Source organism: Globicephala melas, chromosome 6 (genome assembly GCF_963455315.2).
Source record: "Globicephala melas chromosome 6, mGloMel1.2, whole genome shotgun sequence".
NCBI lineage: Eukaryota > Metazoa > Chordata > Mammalia > Artiodactyla > Delphinidae > Globicephala > Globicephala melas.
Window position 1 is genome coordinate 42,051,030 of NC_083319.1, and position 8,100 is coordinate 42,059,129.

An 8,100-nucleotide genomic window follows, 5' to 3' on the forward strand; every position below is an offset into this window, starting at 1 on the left:
TTTAATTAACTTTAAGGTCAAAAGAACTTATTTTCTGGGGAAAGAGCAGAGTTAAATTTCCCAGGTAGGCTTGCCTGAAAGACGGGGTCAAAAAGGCGACATAAAGAATGAACTAGGGGCTTCCCTGGTGGCGCAGTGGTTGAGAGTCCGCCTGCCGATGCAGGGGACACGGGTTCGTGCCCCGGTCCGGGAAGATCCCACGTGCCGCGGAGCGGCTGGGCCCGTGAGCCATGGCCGCTGAGCCTGCCCGTCCGGAGCCTGTGCTCTGCAGCGGGACAGGTCACAACAGTGAGAGGCCTGCGTACCACAAAAAAAAAAAAAAAAAAAAAAAAAAAAGAATGAACTAGAGTGAGGGGTGGTAGCAGCTGTCATTACAGTCCGACTTGCTCCTCTAGGTGTGGGGCAGCTCGGCATCCCGTTCTTCCAATCAAGAGTGACAAACAGATGGGGACAAACAGATGGGGGGCAAATGTACAAGCCCTAAGGCATCAGCTTGTCCACACCTCCCCTATGAACTGGCCTGAAAATTTTTGGCCAGGGAGGAAAATGCCCTTGGAAGGGGAAGTAACCGCAAAAAGACAGATTTCTCTTGTCACTGCCCCCGTCACAGCTGGACCTGGCAGTCTGCTTCATTACACAGAATTGCAGAGGATTCACAGACTCTCAAAGACGTGTTTGCTCTTGTTCCTTTCACTAAAAGTCATGGTGAGGTCTCAATCCAGCAAATAAACAGAAGTACAAAATCCAGTTTGTCACGGGGGATGGGAGGGCATGAGAGTGAGATAAAAGCTCTGGAATCTGTCACTGAGACAGGGAAGAAAAAAACAAAGGCAGCTGTAGAACACATGTGCCGATCCAGATCCATGTTTTCTTCTTACTGATACCCCAGGATGTGCAATTCATTACCACTGTGAACTAAAGGGCAAGGCGAACTGGCTGAGAACACCAGTACATCTTGTGCCCGGGAGAAGACACAGGCAGTGCGATTTCAGCGCCTTTTCAGAGGCATGGATGGAATATTTCAGAAGGCTGTGTTGCCTTTGTTATTAAGAAGCTGTAGACCATCAAAGGAGGCAGTGAAAGGCTGTGTTCCCGCAGGGTCTCACCCTCCTTTCTATGCAATGCCTCAACAGGCTCGTTTATTCCCATCTTCTTCATTTCCCTCTAGCTGATATCAAGGACCCCAAAATGATCAGCTCCCAAGTTAATGCACATTTACAGCCAGGGAGTATCCTCCTTGCACTGAATTGGGAATGAGGCGTGGGGAGGGAGGAAGGTGATTTAAGTTGCTCTTTTGCTGGGAGGGAGGGAGGGGAGTAATTCCTTCTTCTGTCAGCAGCTTGCTGAGTCCCACCATCATTCCTACCCCCCTTTATTTTATTTATTTCTTTACGGCCTATCTGATAATGCTATAAATGCTATAACCATTTCCTGTTGTATCCTGGCTGAGGACGCTTTCTCCAGGCCCAAGAGCAAATCAATAAAAGTAAACCATAGCGATTCATAAAAATAAAATTGTCATCATTATTGTTCAATTATTGCTGTGTCTGTGGAAAGAATCTCAAGACCTGAAGGTTTCTCGGCTAATATTTATAACCTGCGTTGAATGGTGCTAATGAATGAGTGGGTGTGCATTAGGCTGAAATGCAATGGTGTTTGATTTATACCGAGTCCAGGTCTGATTGCTAATGTTAAATCCATTAAAGCGTCTCCTAGATCTACCTTAATGTACTCCCCTGCATATAATAGAGCTTAAACATACCCGTTTACTTAGCTTTTCATTATTGGTTGAATATTTGTCTTTATTACATTATCCCCATGATAAATCTGACTTATGATAGTTTAAAAAACAGCACTTCGGGAAAGCTGGGCTTTTAAGAAGCTACAGAAGTAACTCCAGATTCCCCAGCCTTCCCACAGATGAAATAAGCAGAATATCCCAAATAATTATTTTTAAACGTTCAAACTGTGAAATCCGAGCATGTCCCAGATCACAAAATCCAGACACTCGGGGGGGGAAAAAGAAATATTTTATCCTGGAAAGAAAATAACAAACAGAGGCATGAAAGCTATCTGCCTACGCTGCCACCTTTGGAGGGCCTCCGGGGTGGAAAGCTTTTTGTATTTCTTTAAAACGCTTCTCTCCGAAGGAATCCATAAAGCACGAGTGTAAATAGGAACAACAGGTTAAAAACACTTCGGCATAATCATCAAGAGTCCTCTCTGAGGTCAACCATTTCACAAGGATTCTGTAAAGGACGGTGAGGATGAAATACATCTGCTGCCTACACCCCCCTGCTTTCATCTACAAGAGTTTTCCATTCGCAGCAGAGGCAGTCCCAGGCGGCAAGCGCCAAGTCAATTTGGGGTGTATTTCTGATGCCTCCCCCCTTCAGTGGTTTACTGGCTTTATTTGAAAGCTTGGCTTCCTGCTGAGTCTGTGTTTGGTGATGTGTGTCTGGATTAGGATGAGGCACAGACTTCCTGTTTATTTCTGACGACACTGCCGCTATGTCCACCCTCAGTACTCCAATCCACCCTCTTACAGCAGACCCAAGACAGAGGTGGGCACACGGCATGGAGAACAAACCCTGAGGCTCTGGATTAGATGAGGCGAATAGATAGGTGAAACAAATAAATCCCACCAATAAAGCAGCTAAACACGAACTGCAAAGTAACGGGAAGATGATTCCCTAAACACCTCCATGGTTATTTAGTTCCCACCCAGGGTGTGGACAAGATGCGCCAAACAACAGGTAGTGCGTACACTCATGCTGGGCAGAATGGGAAATATAGACAATAGGCCATATAGCTCCTTCCCTCAGACAGTTTATAGTTCTGTTTCACTTCGTTGAAGAAAATGAGAAACATATTTACTAACTTGAATAACCAGGAAAAACTAAGCAATATAAAATCTCAACTACTGCCATCCTTGTGCAATTGACTGGGTATACAACAGGCTGGTCCTTGCAGGGGTTTTTAGAGAGCAAGATGGACACAAGACGGACTGTGAGGGAGAGGCTGTGTGGGAGATGAAGTGAGTGAGCTATAGCAGTAGAGAGACACGTGCACGGGAGCAGCAGAGCGTAACATAGTTCCACTTAAATTAGGCAGAATCATACTTTAAAACTGAAACACAAATAGATGCATGGACAAATGAAATTACTAAAATCCAAGTATTTATCACACATTTTCATTGAACCTGTACCTTTAGTACCACTAACTCTAAATACTGACATATTTGGGGTTTACATAAACAAACCTAATCCTGGCTTGGATCTCCAGTCACCTCTATGTTTGATGGCTTCAGATTTCAGGATGAAATTTTTATACTACTTACTCTAAGACAAATGCTAAAATTAAGCTTTATTAAAATGCAAAGGTAGGATTTAGATAGATATGTAGATATAAATTTAAGGTCCCTAGATTCATTTGTTTAGCATTGCTTCATGAGGTACTAGGTAAGAATGGAAAAAGAGTAACTGAAAGCTTACAATATGTGTTGCCAAGGAGTTGCCACGTTATCTATCTGGCAGCTGCAACTCAAGAAAGAAACACTTTCCCCATCATAAAACTTAGCTATAGAACAGAAAGGTCCTTCTTAGAAGGATGTATAGCCAAAAGGATTGTTTTAAAAACTCTGCACTGTCATTTGAAATAATGCTACGGACCCTCTTTCCATAGAAGATCCATGGGGAGGGTTCTCCTCAGTAACAGGAATAAATTCACTTTGATCCTTCCACCACCTTTCATTCCATTTTCCTTGTGTCTAATGGTGGCACAAATTTGGAAGTCGATTGCCTGGATTAATGATGCAATGAATGTCCAAACAAATACAGGACAAAGTATACACAAAACAAGTACACATCTTGAATTAGAAATGCACACAGGCAGAAAAGGAAGTGAGCAACAATGGTCTGACTTACAGTCAAAACTTTTACCAATGAAACAGATCCCTGAGCTTAAAGGACTATTGGACATAATGACCCCAGCATTCCCTCCAATCTCTGACGTCCTGTGATTCTCTGACTACTGGGAGAAGGAAGGACAGGGATTCTTGGCAAGGTCAGGAAAACTGAGGGAATCGTAGACAGGGACTAATATTCATTAAGCACCTACTATTTATCAGAGAAGATGGTAAGCATTTACACACAATAACTAATTGCATCTTTCCAACATTCCTATTATGCCCATTTTACCGATGAGTAAAACAAGGCTCAGAGAGGTTACTTAACAAACATGTGGTTACACAGCTACTAGGTGGCCAAGCAAGGGTTTAGCCTAGGTCAGTATAACCAGTGTTGATATGCACAATATTTACCAGCCAGTATGGCATGGATATGGGTGAATCAGAGCAGATGCAGCAACCAGTCAAAAGAGATGCCATTTATGAACAACCAGCACAGGACCTGCAGGAATCAACACAGGTTTAACTCCGCACCCAGGTTCTTCCTCTTAAACAAAGTCAAACTTGAATTCAGTCCTGAAACTGTTGTTTTGCCTCTAAATGAGTATTCTCATTTATTTATTCAGGTATGTTTTTGGTAATTTAAACACTTTAGGCAGACATCCATCAACCCACTTAAGTACCTCTTATTTTAAGAGAAGGTGGTTTTCCTCTTAATATAGTAAAACAAGAAAAAAAAAAATAGTCCCTGTAACATTTTATCCGCACTGGAGTACATAGGATATGTTTCAGTTATCACTGGCAAATAGTCAAATCATCATTCATTTTCTCCCAGCGCTAATACAAAGTTAATCTGAAAAACATCAAAATAAATCATATGTTTTAAAATGTAGGGTACGTATATGCCTTGCAAAAGTGAAACCTGTATTTTTTTCTAAATTATAAGGTAATATCAAATCAAGACAAATCTACTAAGTTACTTATCTCAATGGAATGTGATCCTGAAAATCTTACTTATCACTCAAAAATATAGCAACATGGAGAGAACCTACAGAGACTGACTGGCCTTTTCAGAGTCAGCATTCACCTATAACGTCAAAGATATTAATCGACACATGATAGATAGACAGAAAAACATTTTATTTATCATGTGAAGACATCATTTCTGTCATCAGACCTTTCCAAAAACTATACAGTGAACTTGCATTCACTATGTAACTCAAGTTAATCCTTGACATTGAAATTTACCACCTCGGAATGGCTGTTGGCATGGAATGTAGCTGTGGAAAAATAAATAAATAAAAGTTTTCTTTTCAGAAGATGCATGCCTTAGGACATAAATGCCTTGTAGGGAGGAAATGAAAAACTGGCAGACAAAACCTTTTTTTTTTTTTTTTTTTAAAATTATAGCAACTGCAATAACCCCTGTGTTCTCCAGCAAAATCTGAAAAAGAGATTCTTCTTAATCAAGAGTTCTGGACTTCTTATGTAATCTACATCATTTTCCAAAGATAAATGGATTCTTGACTGAATAGGCCATAAACAAAACCTCTAGAGAAGTGTTAAATATTCCAGAAGTTTCTTCAAAGGGCATTATAACAAATGTCCTGTCCTTCATGCCAGTGGGCTTCTGTGGCCATATGAGTTTGGTCAAGACACTTTTCCTGTGTGTCTCAATTTTCATCTAAAACAGGAGTATTATCTCCTGCTACCAGTATCTAGTGCTCACTGTAGGGATAAAAGGAACACATGTGTTTGCCTATCTCCAGCTGTGATACTCAAAATATTTAGCATCTGGTGTGACTTGGGCACTGAATACCAACACTACTTATCCTCTACCTCACTCAAGGCAATTGACAAAAGAAACACAATGCTCTCCCCGCAAAAAGTCATTTGTGAGTTAAAGAATTTAGGGCAAAGAGAACGTAAAGGTCAACCCTAAAATGAAGAGCACCGAATCTGGGGAGACGCTGCACACAACAGCCCTAACAAGGGGGCCTCTGAGAGACAGTAAGTTGACCCTCGACACAGCAGATTCTCGATTTCTCAGTTATGCAATCTGTCAGCCTCTACTACCGTGATATTTGGGGTTTTCTCCAAGTATTCTGTGAGAAGGAAGAAAAGTAAAGAAACATTTATTTTATGTCTACTGTTCCCAGTACAACCGTCATCCCTATATAAACGTTATCTCATATAATCCTCCCCCCAATGCCAATGTAGATGAATCATTATCCACATTTTACGGACCACCAGAAACAGAGGTTCCACGGGGATAACTCCTAGAGCAACCCAAGTTGAAGCCTCAAATGTTTATCTGGTTTATTGCCATAGCCACGAATTCAGATGAATGAAGTGAGAACAAATACCCTTAAATAATGATTTAACAAAGAAGCCTGGACCCTGCTACAGAAATACGTCAGTGTCCCCAGCAGACACAGATGCGGGGGGCCATCTTTATGGTGATAATACAGTAAGCCATCAAAGAAAGCTGGATATGGACACAAGAGATATTTCTACTATAAAAGCTGTATTATTGACCCCAGAGAAATAGTTTCAATTAAAAAAGTTGTCAGATATTTTAATTCATTTAAAATTCATGTTATACCTTGCACCATACAATAGTTCATTCACCACACGTTTATGGAACGCTGATTTTGCTTTGAGCATCATGAGAGATATTGAGAAATATAAAGGCAAACAAAATGTAGTCTCTACCCTGAAGGACCCTGCATCATTTTAATAATTATATATCTAGGTCTAACAGATAATATGTTAATCGTTATATTTTTAGGTTGCACTTGGGCCATGATTTGTCATTAAAAATAGGCTTTTGATTAGTCTAATAAAGACTGTAGAATCAGGTCTCTGAAAAACATGAGAAATAGATATTTGCTGAAAACTATTACATTCCTAGCCCTGGGTTAGGCATTATGGAGCTTATAAACCACTGAACAAATGCAGAATATAAGCCTCCCACCATCTCCCCTTATAATTAGGCTGAGTCAGCTACTAGGACAGTTGAGTTCGCAAGACTAAACTACCTGGCACCGACACTCAAATCGGAACACCATGGGTGGTTATATTTTGACATCACAGCTAACTCTATCTAACCAACAAAGCCACTCCCCCACTACAGACAAAACCTCTCAGTCTAGCTCCCATGGAGCTTCCTTCCTCAACTCTCCCTCTGTCCATCGCTAAGCCTCAGCACCCTCCCAACTATCCTGTTACCTCCAACTTGACTCAACAACCTCTCCTTTTTGAAAATTCATGGCATCCACCCATTCTACCATCCCCTTCCTTTTCACAGTTAGTTGCTGCCTGGCCATCCTTCCTTCCCCACTTCAGCATCTGGATCACAGTTTGTGTCTCAGTCCGTCTCCTGCCATCATCATGATCAAATTCATCATCCAAGTTCAAGCTACTTTGTCACTCCACAGTAGCCACACCTACCCTTGACCATCCTGCCTTTCTGCTTCTTCTCTCTGTAATCTCCTCCTAGGACCTCATTCATTTCCATGGCTTCGATTATTTTATTACAACTAAAGATACCCAGATCTCTATCTTTACCCTCAGATAGTCCCCAGAGCCCTAGATACACATTTCCATCTGTTGGACAGGTATGTTGGTAGATGACTTGCTATGTGCAAGTTAGTTCATCATCCTTCCTCAACAAACACCCCAGCACAGTTCTTTCCCTTCTTCTATCTCTCATAGCCCCAGTATTCTCTCCTTCTCAGGGATTCAGATGACTGGCTTCACTTCAGCTCCTTGTGCCCACATCCAGTATGCCCACATCCGGTATGTTTCCAGGTCCTACAGACTCACCCCCAAGAAATGTTTGTCTTTACTTCCTTGCTGCTGTCATTCATTGATGTCTTCTTAACAGCAACGATAACATCATGTCATCTTTGTGTTTGTCTCAAGACATAAAACACTGCGGATGATGAACATCCATCGCTTAAATCCGATTCTACAATACGCTTTTTCACTTGTCGTCAGGTATGGACCCAAGTTCAGGGTCTTGATGCTTACAAAATTGAAGGAAAATTCTTTTAATATTATGGGTACAAATTTAGATACAGGAGGACCTTGGAAGGAGCCTATACAATGAAGGGTCCTGAACATTAAGATTCACTGGCTTCCCTGTAATGCATACTTTACTTCATAAATACAGATACAACTTCTAATGG